At 40.0% G+C, this 15,999-nt stretch overlaps 1 protein-coding gene across 1 annotated transcript in view; it reads right to left on the bottom strand.

Moving 5' to 3' along the window:
• Positions 1–15,999, bottom strand: part of ANKMY1 (ankyrin repeat and MYND domain containing 1) — a 1,970,922-nt gene that overhangs the window by 184,229 nt on the left and 1,770,694 nt on the right. The gene's annotated exons all lie outside the window — the stretch shown is intronic.

Raw genomic sequence — 15,999 nt, 5'->3', positions numbered from 1 at the left:
ACACTTTATTTTAACAAATTTCTAAGTTTATACAAGCAATATTTAAAATGTGTCCCTGGTTTTAGGCCTCCTCCTCCCCCCAAATACATTTTAGCTTTTTCCAGATTTCTTGTGCTGCGAAGTTGAGAGATTTAGTTGAGTGTCAAGTGAATTTTACAAGGAGCTGAGAGCTTCAGGGGAAGAGAAGTTTAGTGCTACTTATGTAAGGTCACTTGCATTGTTAGCAGCACAATAGGTAGTATACTTGCTTTTGATGCAGAAGTCTGTGGGTTCTACTGCCACAGTACGCAGATGCTTCACCGATACTGTATGTTGCTGTACTTTAAAGGGAGCAGAGGATGCAGTCCTATGAATGTCCTCCTTTATAGGAGTTACCTAGTAAATAGGTTTCTGTTATCAGTTTGGCATCCATTCCTCATTGCAAAATTACTAGCTTATCATTTTTTTAATGTAGCATAGGCAATTTATTCTTCAAGGGCAACAGGGACTTTATTTGTAGATAAAGCAATGAAATATAAAGTTGTTTACTAGTAGCAACCTCTTCATTAGTTACAGATCTTGTTAATGTGGAATTACTTAGATGACTGACTTCTACAGAGATTTTGCATATTTACTGATATTGGTGGATTGTAATGACAGAAGTTTGAGTGGCCTTTTATGGTTGTAATTTTCTGAAATGGGTAGTTTTGTCATTATTGGTTCATACATTTTGTTTCATTGCTTACTAGAAGACTGTTCCAAACAACAAATTTAAAACACATTCTAACAAGTGGTGCTGTATTATACAAGGAATATGACAAAGAACGCAAACATGTATGCTTGCTCACAGGATGCAGGAAATCAACATAGGGGAAGAGACCAGTCACCAATGGAGTCCCCCAGGGCTCAGTGCAGAGACTTTTTCTGTTTGGCATACACATCTCAAAAGTAAAAGGAAATACCCAAGGGCTTTGGCCAACTAAGTTTGAGATGGCTAGCAAGCCTGAAGCAGTTATTGAATCCCCAAATGACTTAACCATCATGCAGGAAGGTTTGTCCCAAACAATAACAGGTGCCAGAATCATGAATTGAAACTAAACTCCAAGAAATACATTATCGTATCCTTTGGGAAGTCATCTACTCCAAGGAACTGCCAAACTGACAATGCCCCCCTGAGAAATGACCCAGTTGTTTAGCATTTGGGAACTTGTGTGTACAGTGGCCTAAATTTTGACCAACATGTGCCCAGTGTCATAAGAAAGTCTTTCAATATTGCACAGCTTATAAACACATTGATTTGACTAGATCTAGAGATGTTATAGTCCCCCTTTACAAAGCCCTCATTAGGTCAGTCATTTTGTATAATGCCCACTCTGGCATGTATGTGTCCAGACCCATGCAACAATTAGAATACCCACAGAGATACCTTACTAAAAGGATACAAGTCCACCTCAAAGATTTATCACTATACTCAGTATCCTACAAAGTGCTTAGAGGTGACTAGTCTGGCATATAAGGCATCCTCCGACCTAATATAGATGGATACAGAAAATCAGCAAGTCAAATGGCATCAGAAATACTCAGTCCAGGTTTCTAAACTGAATGTTGTGGAGAGATGGATATATATCAAAGAGGCTACCACTGTTCCAGAACAGACTATCCATTCAAGTAAAACAAAGCTCATCCCAGTCCATATTCAAATGCAACTTAGACCTAAAGATGGGTAATAGAAAATGTACTCCAGGTTTGCCCCTCATGCCACTAATGGATAGAGGCAGTTCCTAAATGCTGCATCCCTTACATGGGTCCCCTCAACTTATCTATGGTATGATCACATTTATTCTTACTTGGGCTAATATACAATTATCAGCCATGGGATAGGTAAGACCAATCAGGAAATGTTAATTCAAGCAACAAAAAGGAAATGGGCTAAGCTTAAAATGTCCTCCAAGTAAACCTATGTTGTGGTAGTAAATAGTTTTTAAAAATTGCCCTTTTTAAATCAGTAAGTGTCCCTCTCACCCCCCCCCCCCCAGTCTTCAACAGCTTCTGGCACCCCTGGCATCTAAACTGAAATAAAAACAGACATTTAGGGAAAATATGTCTGTTTTTACCAGTATGTAGAAGCAGAGCATGCAATGCATTAAAAGTACGACTGACTTTCTAGCAAACTCTTTTGGTTTGTTTGAAGGTCTGAGTTGCTAAAAGCAAAATATCACATTAAGTTGTCACCATATGTCATGGTACTGCAGAGCACCCCAGACAGAAAAAAAAACAGAACAAAAACTAAAGCATTTGGACAATTAGGTGTGACTATAACACACACACACACACACACACACACACACACACACACACACACACACACACACACACACACACAGTCTACAAAATAGGATAATATGGTAGCAAGACAAAGCTAAAATCTGTACATACTGACAAGAGTTTAACAAATGGATTCTGAGAAAACATTATCAACTATAGACATTTGAGAAAATTATTGCTATGTCATCTAATGCAAATGTCAGAGATGGATGCTAATCAAGCAATGTGGCAAATCAAACTTGATGGACCTAGCCTGAAGCTTATTACTTTTAACACATTACTGGGCAGATATGGATTTCTGTCACTACCATCTGGCATTTTATTAGCTCCAGAGGATTTTCAAAGAGCTGTTAAAAATATGATTGAAGCTTTCAAATGAGTTGTAAGCACCAACTAGACTGAGAAAGAAATGTTATCTAGGGTTTTTGAATATCATAAATGTCATGATTATGTTCATGGCAGACATACCCAAGACAAATCATATGCTTTGTAAAGTATCTTCAAAACCTCTTTGCTTAAGGCACATTTTACATTGCAAAGAATGCTCTTGACGCTTCATAAATACAATGTTAAAATACAATAGAAGCCTGAAAAACTGACACATATTGCTGGCATGTTAAGTACAATATATCTGGATGCATGTAACAAAGATTTATTAGAATGAGACTTAGATGTTCTGAGAGCTATGACACAAATTCCCATTGTGCCTGACAAACTACAAGATTTGAAGACAGTAATGATTTCCAAGATAGGTGGACACTGATCAACGGCTTAACTTCAACTCTCCCAGTGTAAATACAGAAACTGAGAAACAACAGTCAGCTATATTATCAGCTTGAGTAAAATTCAGTTACTGGCTAGTAAGTATACTGTCTATACGCCAGCAAAGAAGAAGTTTAGAAAACCTAAAAAATCAACTAGAAAAAGTGAAGAGAAAGTACTGGGAAGAATCTGTCAGCTGTTCAGAAAAAAGTAGTTCAAGCTTCAGCTTTGCTACAAGAGATGGCTTCCAGTAATTTAAAGGCAAAAAATAAGTCAAATGGGGTCAGAGTTGATTAAAATACATGAAGTGTTCAAAGAGCTTATCAACTTAAATAACAAAAGCTTGAAAATGGAAGAAGCTTTAAACAGCTATTCAGAGGAACTGGCAAAACTATAAAAATCAGAGATCAAAATGAAGTAAAGGCTGGATGAGTATGAGACTAATCAGAAGAGTTGCTTCAAAAATAGTACAGTTAGAGGACACAGCACAGAGAAAATCTGAGATTTTCTGCTGCACCAGAGGAACTGGAAGGAACAGACTGTATTAATGTTATGAAATCACAGATAACTAACTGGACTGGTATTCTAGAGCAGGATTTGCAAATTCAAATGGTGCATCATGTGTGTGTTCCAAACCTGGCCATGAGAAAGCGGCCAAGACATGTAGTAGCAAAGCTGCAATCATGCCAGCAGAAAGAATTTATCCTGGCCAAACTGGTGCAAAAGGGCAAACAAAAATTGGAAACATTGGAGTGTTTGTGGAAAATTATTATTCACTGTACACCAGGCAGAAGAGAAGCAAATTTATCCATACAATCACAGAATGTCAAGACGCAGGTGTGAGATTTAAGCTGCTGTATCCAGGTGTTTTCAGAATATTGTTTCCTAGAGGATTGAAGCCATTTTTTGATGCAGAACAGGCTAAGGGAAAATACAAAAGTTTGTTCAACAAGAGGTGAACCATCAAACAGAAGGGGACTCTGCTTCTCATTCTTTTGATGGTAAGGGTCATAGAAAGATTTTGTCGGTGAAACCTTTTCCAATGTTTGAAGGAAAATGTTTGAGAAACAGGAAAAAGCAGAGGAGTTGACTAGAAGAATCATGAGTACATTGGTCATGAACTAGAGTCCGGAGTTGGGAGATGGAGATGAACAGGATGAAGACCAGAAACACTGAAATAAGTGAATAAATGTGAGTCTATAAAACATCAATCACATTTGTGAACTATGGCTTTACAAGAAAAAGTAGCTGAGAATGACTGGATTTTTATTGACTTTGTTAATCGAGGGGACTGACAGGCATATGCTCCACTTCATGCCATCATGTTTGGAAGGACACTAAAAGGGGTAAAAAAGGAAGGAGTAGGAGAGGAAAGTAAATGTAAGTAAAACAATGTTTGTTCTTAACAGTATTTGTATAAAACATTTTATGATATAAATTGCATGACATACAGTAAAGTATTTTTTTAGTTAATGTTGTTTTTGATAAAGATGCTAAACTAAATAGGTGCTTTTCTCTCTTTTTTAGTTTTAAGAAATATAAGCATTACGATGAAAACAAGAGAAGAAATGCTGAACAAAAGCATGTTTAAGTCAATAGGTTTTAAGCTTGGGCTACTAGCATGGGAAATTGGGTATAAAAGTGCACGGATTATAATATATGTAGAACTGAAATGTTTTCTTTTACTTTTGCATAGGTGAGTGTATGGATTAATGCCCTTGGCTTAATCTAATGCCATTTTCTTTGTGAATGCAAGTGGGTTTTTAAAAAAATGAGAGAACGCAATCTAATAAACAGTTTTCTTTAAGCAAACAAATGTTTAGTGCCAGTTGAGAAATCTAGAGCTGGGGGCAGCTCTACATTTTGACCTCATGTTTCCATGGAAGTAAGCTGAGTAATATGTCAAGAAGTCTGAACATTGCTTACTTGAGAAACATAAAACAAAAAGGTACAAGGGCAAGAAGTTCAGTAAAAAATAAAGTTTGGAATTATTGGAAATTAATAAGAGAGAGCAGCTTTTCACTTAACTAAATACTTTAATGCATTTACTAGAACCGTGTATGATTTAGTTTTATTTAAAGATAGCCAGTGCATTTTTCCTCAAGCCTAAAAGTTAATGTTTTCTAAAAACATACAAGTTGCTTTTCACATCTAGGAGGGGAATAAAGATATGACAAGACCAGATAGCAACTAATGTGAGTACAAGCAGAGGCTGTAATGTATCTTAGCATGGGAAACTAACTTTAATTTAGGTTTTCACCTGTGTGTGTGTGTGTGTGTATAGCTGTTGATTTAGGACAATTGTCCCTATCATTATTTGAGGATACATAGTTTCATGTGTTTGTTTTAAAACAGATGCCCTACGCAGACCGTCTCAAAAAACTCCAACTTTACTCCGTCGCATATCGCCTACTCAGATGTGATCTCTGCCTAACATACAAAGCTATGTCAAACTCAGAGCTGTTGGACATGCTCCACTTAAAGAAATCCCACTCCCTCTGAGCTACATGCTTTAGGGACCTAAACCTTGTCACCACAATAAACAGAACATGCCGGAGGGATAGATTCCTGTCCCAGAGACTTACCATACTCTGGAATAAGCTACCTATCCATATCAAACAAAGCTCCTCATTAGCACTCTTCAAGAAAAATCTTGATGATTGGATGGAAAATAGGAGATTCACCCCGGAGATCACTTCTGTGGCTCTACTCAACAGTGGCACAGGAAAATAATTTTCTTGGGTGGCAAAAGCCAGGGTACCTTTTTGGCTGGGCTTGTATAGGTATCTACCTATGAACCTATGGGGGGGTGTTCTAGATGTTATTTATGTATTTATTTATTGAGGGTTTTCATTAAAACAAAACGTCTTCTAAATTGTGACATAAGTTCAAATAGAGATGACAAAGAACAACTGTATCAAAGATCAACCTGCCAAACATTAGTGGGTGCATATAACACAAAAGCTGGAAATAGACATTTAAAAAGCTGTCATACATAATAGGTGGGAATAATAACTTATCATAATGGCTTCACTATCCAAATTATGTTGGAACATGAATGTCTTCACAGGCACAGACAAAAAGGTAAGAGTATTGAATTATATTTAAAAATACAGAGTGGAACTAGCAATGCTACAAGAGACACACTTGGAAAGAAATGAGCATGTGAATTTGATAAGGAAAAGATTTCAAGGGGGATATTCAGCAGTGTATCATGAACAAAGGAAAATGGCAATACTTATAATAATTGCTAGAGAAACTCAAATAGTGATAGAAGAAAAAATATAGTAATGGTAAATTTGTGGAGGTAAGGGGCTACTGGCAAGGGAGGAGAATTACACTGGCATATATTTATATTCCACAAAAAACTGCTATTATGGAGCTTTCAAAAGGAAATACTACATATAGGTGGGGATTGGAACTTGATTTACAACAGTTAGGATGCATATGGGAGACACAGAAGGGAAAATAGAGAAGGGTAGATTTCTGAAGAAATTTATGAAAATATTTGGCATGGAAGATTTGAATTCAGTAGAGAGAATTTACATATTATTCCCCAAGGTACAATAACTGGGCTAGATTAGACAGAAATTATATTTCACAGGAACATGTGCATTTTAATTGAAAGCTTCGACACATCAAATATCTACTTCAGATCATGCACCAATAGCAACTAAGATAAAGATGCTGGGTAATGAAGTACAAATGAGACACTGGTGCTTCCCCACCTACCTGTTAAAAAGACAGGAAATTAAGGAATGAGTAGGGGAAATTATTTAAGATTTATTAGGGAAGACATAAATGTCTTCAGAAGTTATAGCTAGTAAGTGGGGAAAAAGACAGAGCAGTTTAAAAATAGGGTAGAAATAAAAGAAAAGGATATATGGTTAAGAAGTAACAGGGATTATTTAGAGGGGATGACAAATATTAAAGTATTGCAGAATAAGGGGGATCTCACATAACAAGAACAGGCACAAATGCAGTGTGCTAAAGAGAAGAGAAAATAAGGGAGTGTCTGGATAACAGACATTAGTTTAGAAAGATTGCTGTTAAGCAACTGTTTTTTGACAGTAACTCCAGAATACAAAAACTTGTAGCACAATGACTTAGGCAACAGAAAGTAGAAAGGGATGCTGCTAAACTGGGAAGCCTATAACAAGAAAAATAATCAGAGATCCTATAGAGGTATTAGAGATATATGGCAGCTCCCTGGACTACATGAAAAGAGACATGGTGGAGCTCTCAGATTATGTAGCCCAGGCAGGTATGACACTAGCCCTGAGCAGTATCCTACCATCAACCAGAATGATACCACAGTACAAACAAAAAAATGATTGACTTCACAATTGGCTAAGTTTCTGGTATCATTCTAAGGGGATCCAGTACCTGTCTGCTTGGGATGACATGACTGACAGACCTCGATGCATTCCCAGAAATGGCCTGCATCTGTTACCCCTGGGTTTCTGAATACTGGCTAAGGCTCTTGCCACCCCATAGTGATTTTTTTTTAGGCGGTGTTCCAAAGAGGAAATTACCACTGTAACAGCTATAAATAAATGCAATCTGAGGGTCATGCTGCTCAATGCTAGAAGTCTAAATCTCAAGATGCACTCGCTCGAAGCACTCCTCAAAATGGTGAACATCGATATTTGTGCTGTAACGGAGACCTGGTTTAAAGTGGCAGAAAGCACCCCTGCGCTACCAGGCTATAACTCATTCCACACCTTTCAGCCCTGAAACATGGACCAAAGCTCCAAAGGCGGTGGTGTCTCCTTATTAATAAAGGATACGCACACCTCCAGACTAGTAGTCCAGCATAATGGATCTGAGATACTTCAGGTACAACTAACATTGGGTAAGACTGCAATCCAGGTCACAGCCTGCTACTGGTCCCCAACCATGTTCCTAGACTCTCACTCCATCTTCCTAAGCACCCTGGAATCTATCAATGTCCATCCAAATAGTCTCATACTAGGAAACCTCAACTACCCCTCCATCAACTGGGAAAACTACTCCAGCACCAATGCACTGGCCCAATGCTTCCTGAAATTCATCAGTTCCAATGCCCTGAACCAACTCATTCTTACCGCCACTAGAAGAAGCAACATCTTTGACCTGGATATTACCAACATGGGCAACCGTTGCTCTGCACCAATAGTCAATTCCTCCTTGGTTAGATCAGATCACAAACTAATCACCATGGAAATCCACATCTCACCCCCCCCCCCCACACACACACACACACAAAAAGGTATCCACCATGAAAAACTTCTCCAAAGCTGACTTTGGACTCCTAAAAACAGAGGTGGCTAACTTCACGACACCCATACCAATGGAAAACAGATGCATGACTGCCGAATCATACCCCAATGCACTGTACGAACACATACATAAATGCATTGAACTAGCCATACCCAACAGAACCAAGACGCTCTCCTCCAAAAAAGGAAGCCAGTCTGGTGGTCCCCTTCTATTAATAAACTCTACAACAGAAGGCAGAAACTGTTGCAGAAAAAGGTGAAGTCCCAAGACTGGAAAAATTCCCTTATTAGCCTCAACAAAAAGTTGAGATCCCTCATCAAAACCTCCAAAGCCAGCTATGTCGGCAGAATTGTGACAGACACTAAAAACAACCACAAAGCCTTCTTTAGGTATATCAGGAATCTCCATGGCAATACCCAGATTTGCTCTGAGTTACTGCACAATGGTACCTCCTATACTGAGCCAACAGATATTGCCAACATACTGGCGGACAGATTCAATGTCAACTTTACCCCACTCTCTCCCCATAAAGGACCAATCTCAATACAGGAAGAATGCCAGGCACACTGCATTACTGCAGCACAGGTTAAAGCTGCATTGTCTAAGGCCAAGAATAAGAGGTTATGTACCTACCATAACTTTCCATGTTAGTTGTCTTCTTCTCGCCTTCTTTCTTGCTGGTTGGGTTCAGAGCTGATCCTCAGCTTCGACTCAGCCATCTTCTAAAGCTCGAGAGCTATTTACTGGCTCAAGGCCACCCCATATCCCACAATGCCTGGCACTAGATCCCCAGATCTCGTTTGGTAGACCTAACTACAGACAAATATAAGGACACCTGTCCTCACAGCATATGTTTAGCTACAGAGCTAAAAGGTTGAGGGAACAAACCAGATAAGACCCAGCCAGCTAAAAGGAACTCAGACGGCAACTCTTCTCGGTCTATTAGGATAACTTCTTAATGTTAAGTTGTCTATTTCGCCTTCATGCTTGCTGGTTGGGACAGCGTCCCTAGCACCTCAGTCCTGGGTGGCTCATCGGAACTGACTCTTCAGCACAGTGGAACCAAAATCAGCTCTGCTCCTAGAGGCCACATCGAACTTATAATGAGAAATAAATGTATCGGGAGTGGCCCATGTAGCTGCCGCACAAATGGCTTCCATTGGTAATCTTGCCTGAAAAGCTACAGAAGTAGCTAAAGCCCTAGTAGAGTGGCCTTTTGGTTTAGCAGGGTGCTGTTTGTTCCTCAATTGATAAATCAAAGTAATAATAGAAGTCAACCACCTAGATACAGTTACTTTAGACACTGGTAGACCTTGTTTACCTTCAGCATACGACAGGAAGAGCTGATCTGATTTTCTAATTTGTTTAGTCCTATGCAAGTCGAAACGTAATTGTCTATGAACATCCAACTGATGTAATTTATGTTCAACTTTGCTGGAATAATTTGGGAAGAAGACTGGAAGATCAATGGACTGATTCAGATTACTCTCAGAAGGTACCTTAGGAAGGAAGGAGGGATTAGTCCTGAGCGAAACTCTGTCATTATGGAAAACTAAATGAGGGCGAACACAAATGGCCTGGAGTTCGGAAACTCTTCTAGCTGAGGTAATTGCCACAAGAAAGAGGGTTTTCCAAGAAAGAAACTTTAAGGAACATGAAGCTGCGGGTTCAAAGGGGGGCAATATTAGGGAAGCTAAGATCAAATTAAGATCCCACGGAGGCAGGGAATGTCTTACTGGGGGCCTGAGCAAAGTAGTCCCTTTGAGAAAAGCTTTGCAAAGCTTATGGAACATGATACTAGTTTCAGATAGGCCTGTATGAAAATTTGAAATTGCGGCTAACTGAACTCTAATGGTGACAGAAGAGGACCCAGCCTGAAAAAGTTCCGCTAAGAAATCTAAAACCGGGGCTGAAAAGGGATCTATGTTTTAAGACTCTGCCCAGCAAGAGAAACATTTCCACTTACTAGCATAAGTTTTTCTGGTGGTAGATTTGTGCGAAGATAAGATGATTTCACGCACCGACTGAGAAATGTCCGGAAGCCTGGCTAAGGTTGGAAGTGGAGCAACCAAGCAGTGAGGTAGAGAGACTGCAGGGATTGGTGCAGCCCGCCCGACTGATGGATCAGGAGGTCTGGTACTGGGTCCAGGGTCCAGGGCTGCTCCAGGAGGTGATGATGCAGGAACGGAAACCAAATTTGTCGAGGCCAGTAGGGGGCAATGAGGATCATCTTGCATCCCAGCCCGGTAGCTTTCTGTATTAGTTTGGGAATTAGGGGAAATGGAGGGAATGCATAAAGAAGTCCCTGAGGCCATTCATGGATTAGAGCGTCTCTGGGAGGTTATCCGGGAAGAGGGAGGAGAGAAAAGAAACTGTCGCACTTGCTGTTGAAGGGGGTGGCAAAAAGGTCGCAGCAAGGCTGACTCCATATGCGGAAGATGTGGTCTGCCACTGTCTGATTGAGAGACCACTCGTGAGGCATGAGAATTGCTCTGCTCAGCCTGTCCGCTATAACGTTGGACTTCCCAGGGATGTGCGCTGCTATCAGAAACCGCTGGGAAGAGATTGCCCATTGCCAGAGACCCCGGAGCCGAGTAAATCAACTCTAGGGATGGGGACCTACAATGCTTTCGGTTCCCTGAAGGTTCCGACACCAGGATCGGAGTTGACTGAGAGGCAGGTACTTTGGTTCCGGCCGGAACCGAAGTCGAAGCAGACGCCACACCCGACGACGGCTGAGTCTTAGCAGGTGACCCTTCAGGTTTTAGTAATCCTCTAAGGATTAACTTATTCCTATGCTCCTGCAGGACTCTTGGACTAAAGGCGTGATACACTGAACAAGAGTCCTGCAGGTGTAGGGCACCCAAGCAGTAGACACAAGAAGTGTGACCATCTGTCAGAGGCATTTTCTGACAGCAAATGTCACACTTCTTGAATCCCGATACCTTAGTATCTTTGGACATCCTGTAAAAAGAAAAATCACAGGAAAAAAAGGTCAAGAGTACAACAGTAAGTAACAAGTATTCCACACGTTAACAATACACACACACACACACACACACACTATAACTATAATATATATATATATATATATATATATATATATATATATATATATATATACATACTATAAAAAGTAAAGTACTACAACTATTTCTACCTGAAAACACTACAAAAGGTATTTTAGAGAACAAGGGTTAGCCTCTAACTAAAACGGCTACCTTGAAGAGAGAAAAAGAGGGGGGGGGGACTCTCTAACAATAAAAACGAGTTTTCTAAGGGGATGGGATAGATCTAAAACTACACAGAGACCAAAAGTACTAAACTACTATAATAAGAACTAAACAATAACTATTTATATGAAAACATTTTTATATAAAACCTATCAAAAGACAAAAATACGACCTGAGCCAGCAAAAGCAACCTCATAGCAGAAGCGGCAAATGAGATCTGGGGATCTAGCGCCAGGCATTGTGGGATATGGGGAGGCCTCGCGCCAGTAAATAGCTCTCGAGCTTTAGAAGATGGCTGAGTTGGAGCCGAGGATTGGCTCCGAACCCAACCAGCAAGAATGAAGGCGAGATAGACAACTTAACATTACAGTTTCCATGGGACCCAACAATATCCCTGGCTGTGTTCTACATGAATTACAAAGTGAACTGGCACCATATCTGTGTGCTCCGTTCACTCACAGCCTCACCTCAGGCTTTGTCCCTACCAAATGGTGCACTGCTACAGTTATCCCTCTCCATAAAGGAGGAGCGACTACAGACCCTGGAAATTATTGCCCAATCAGCCTGATGAGTCTAATATGTAAGGCTATGGAGTGCATCATCATGGACCTAATTAACAAGGATATAGGGAATCTCCAAACTCTATATCCCACACAATTTGGTTTTGTGAAAGGTAGATCATGCCTGCTCAACTTGGTTAACTTCTTTGAGTCAGTCACCAAAGCAGTGGATGAAGGTAAGGCAGTTCATACAGCCTACCTCGATCTGGCCAAGGCCTTTGATATCATTCCTCACTCAGGAATTATTGATAAACTCACCAAACTAGGAATTAACCCCTATATCATTAGGTAGGTTGCAAACTGGCTCACAGAACACACAGTGTGAAAGTAGTGGACTCCAAGTCAGACTGCTGACCAGTCACGAGTGGAGTCCCACAGGGATTGGTCCTGGGTCCTCTCCTGCTTAGTATCTACGTCTCAGAAGTCCAGGCCAACATGGAGGGAATCTGGCTGACCAAATTCACAGACGACTGCATGCTGGGAGCCATTATTAACTCCTCAAGTGATGCAGACATCCTACAGAAAGGCCTCACTGAGACCAATGACTGGTGTCAAAACTATGGCCTTAAGCTAAATGCCAAAACATGCGTCGTCATCCCCTTTGTGAAAAACTCAGTTCCCACTAATTACTACATCCATGGGAGCCCACTGAACACTGAAGTCGTTATAAGAGATCTGGGGCACAGGTTGACAGCAACCTCTCCTTCGACCACCACATTGCCACTGTGATCAGAAAGTCCTTCTATGTGGCACATATCATTACCAAGGGTTTTGCATCCAGGAAGAAAGAGGTCATCATTTCTCTCTACTCTTCACTCATTAGACCAATCATAGAGTATAATGCCCCATTTGGCATGTACCTCACTAGACACCTGCAACAGCTGGAGAGGCCACAAAAGTGCCTCACGAAGAGGATCCCAGGCCCTAAACAAATGTCTTACATGGACAGACTCTAAGAGGTGATCTCTGCTTGACTTACAAAGCCATGACTGACCCAGCTCTGTCAGAAATGCTACATCTAAAGAAATCCCAATCCCTCTGCACCAGACGCTCTAGAGACCTCAACCTCATTACCACGCTCAACAGAACATGCTGGAGGGGCAGGTTTATAACCCAGAGACTGCCCATACTCTGGAATTGACTTCCCATACATGTCAAGAAGAGCACCTCACTAGCCCTCTTCAAGAGAAATCTTGATGAGTGGATGGGAAAAAAAAGTTCACCCAAGGATCACTCCAGTGGCTCTACGTTATAAAGGCAATGGGAACTAACGATGGGTGGCACAATGCCAGGGCACTTCTATGGGCTAGGCTTGTAAAGGACCCAGGGCCATTAGCCTAGTACACACCTATGAACCTACGATTGACTCTTCTCATGCAATATTTTATATGGTCTACTAATTATTCCTTTTTTAACAGCAGCTTTTGTTCTAGATTCTACTAAAATCTCTGCCAGTGCTGGTCTTTCATTTAGGACCCCCATATTTCATTCTCTTTGCCTATACTCTGATATCAATCGATGATAGAGAAGGCAATCTCTAACCTGCAGTCCAAATAAATTCTTGGCATCTTCCCATTCTATTAGCTTTACCTCTTCAGTTATTTGCTCACAATACCTTGGTTCCTTTGCCAATTTTCTCCAATAAATTCTAGTCCTGTCTTGCCTATTGTCTGTATCCCTAATTGCAGTCATCCCCATCTCCATTCTCCAGTCTCATGTTGGCTTAATTCTTAGAATACTTCCTGCTACTTCATGAATATAATATTCTGTCTGATTGTTGCTATTCTCCTTAAAGGTCTGCATCCAAAATCCCAGTGTCTCCTTGTTTCTTGAGCTTTTCTTCTGTTTCATCATCACTTTCCCCTTTGAATTATAAGTTTCTGCTTGTGCTATGTATAGCAGCCTTAACTATTTGTTCTGAAATACTCCCGCAAGTTGTGTAACCCCAATCTGCCTTGTTCTTTGGAAGAATCAACTTATCCCACTTGACTCTTGTCATCTTCTCCTCCCAGATAAAATCCTAAAGCTCTTTATTACCCACAATGTCTCCTCTGGTTAATAAAAATATTCCTGACCTGTGTATAAGATTAAAAGGACTAAAAATATTTTAACTATTTAAATCTTACTATCCATATCCATATAATAGTGCTTTCAATTTTTCAGTTTTTGTATTGTCTTTTTAGTCTCTTCTCACGTATCCTTAGCTGCCACATTAGAATCATGTTTAATCCATACTACTAAATACTTAATTTTATCATATAGATATTGCTGAACCAATTTCTGTGTGCGTAGATAATTTACAGCTATTGCTTTTGCTTTGGCTTCATTAATTTTTGTATCCCAAAAAGATTTGAAACTGTTTTAAAATGCTCTTCAACACTGCAATGTCCTTTTCTAGTGTTATCAGGTATAAAATAATATCATCTACAAATACAGCCAGCTTTTTTGACTATCATACCAATTATATCCTTGGATTTCTGAGTCTCTTATTTTCTTTGTCAAAGATTCTAAATATAATGCAAATAACAAAGGAGAAAGATGACATTCCTGTGTGGTTCCTCTGCTTAAGCATAAATTATAAGAGAGGAACCCACCCACTTTAATTTTTGCCTCCAATCCCTCATATATGGTCCTAATCAGTCTTATAATTTTATCAAGGAATACAAATGCTTCCATTGCCCTGCTCATAAAGTTCAAGCTAAGTCTGTTAAATGCTTTCTCTGCATCAAGACCCACCAACAACAGTTGTATTTTCTTACATTCTGCTTCCCTCAAGATCATCAATGTTTTGTTAATGTTGTCAAATGTTTGCCTCCCTTCCACAAAACCACACTGATCCATATCTATCAATTCTGGCATCACATTTGCCATTATTTTAGCCATTGTAGACATAAACACTTTATAATCATGGTTTAGTATTGAAATGGGACTTTATGAAGCTGGATCTGATGGATCTTTACCCTATTTAGGTATTACAGCTACTATCTTTTTCTTCCAGGATGTTGGTATTTCCCCTCCTCTTAAAATACTCTTAAAATACCTTCCAGATCTTTATTAGCTTTCCCCTCCTAACTTCCAAACTTCTACAGGAGTACCATCTGTTCTTGGGGACTTTTCTGTAGATTGGTTATACTTCACTATTTTTCTCTCCTCTCCTCCAAACCTAACTATTAATAATTGAGCCTCGTCTTTCTCTAACCTTGGCATATGCAATTCTTCCATAAACATTTCCATTTGTACATTTTCTGGATTTCCATATTTTTCTGCTTTAGACAGACTTTCACAGAATTTCTGAAATATTTCTAATACTTCTGCAGGATCTCATGTTATCTTCCTCATCATAGGCTCCCTGAGCTTGGCAACAGCCTTTTCTACTTTCTGTTGCCAGAGTCATTGTGCTAATTGTGCTCTAGAGTTATTATCAAAAGACAGTTGCTTAACAGCAGTCTTTCAGCATAATGCATCCGAGATTATCCAAGTGCAACTAACTCTGGGAAAAACTGCAATCCAAAATGTAGCTTGCTACAGATCCCCCCTCCTCTTTTCTTGATATACTGGAATATATTAGGGTTCAACCAAACACCCTAATATTGGACAATTTCAACTACCCCCACCATTAAGTAGCAAAACTACTCATGTACCAACTCCTTTACTCAATGCTTTCTGGAGTTAATAAATTCCAATGCCCTGGATCAACTTATCCACGCTCCCACCAGAGGCAACAATATCCTAGACCTAGTCATTACCAACATGAGTGACCAGTACTCCACACCTGAAGTCAACGCCTCATTGGTGAGATCCGATCCTAAGCTAATCACCCTAGATATCCACATCCCACCCCCACCCCCCATTTAGGAAACCACTGTAAAAAATTTCAC

This window comes from Protopterus annectens, chromosome 4.part1 (assembly GCF_019279795.1).
Source record: "Protopterus annectens isolate FY-2018-M chromosome 4.part1, PAN1.0, whole genome shotgun sequence".
NCBI classification, from domain to species: Eukaryota; Metazoa; Chordata; order Ceratodontiformes; family Protopteridae; genus Protopterus; species Protopterus annectens.
The sequence above is the reverse complement of the archived record's forward strand: the minus strand, read 5'-3'. Positions and strand labels throughout refer to the sequence as shown.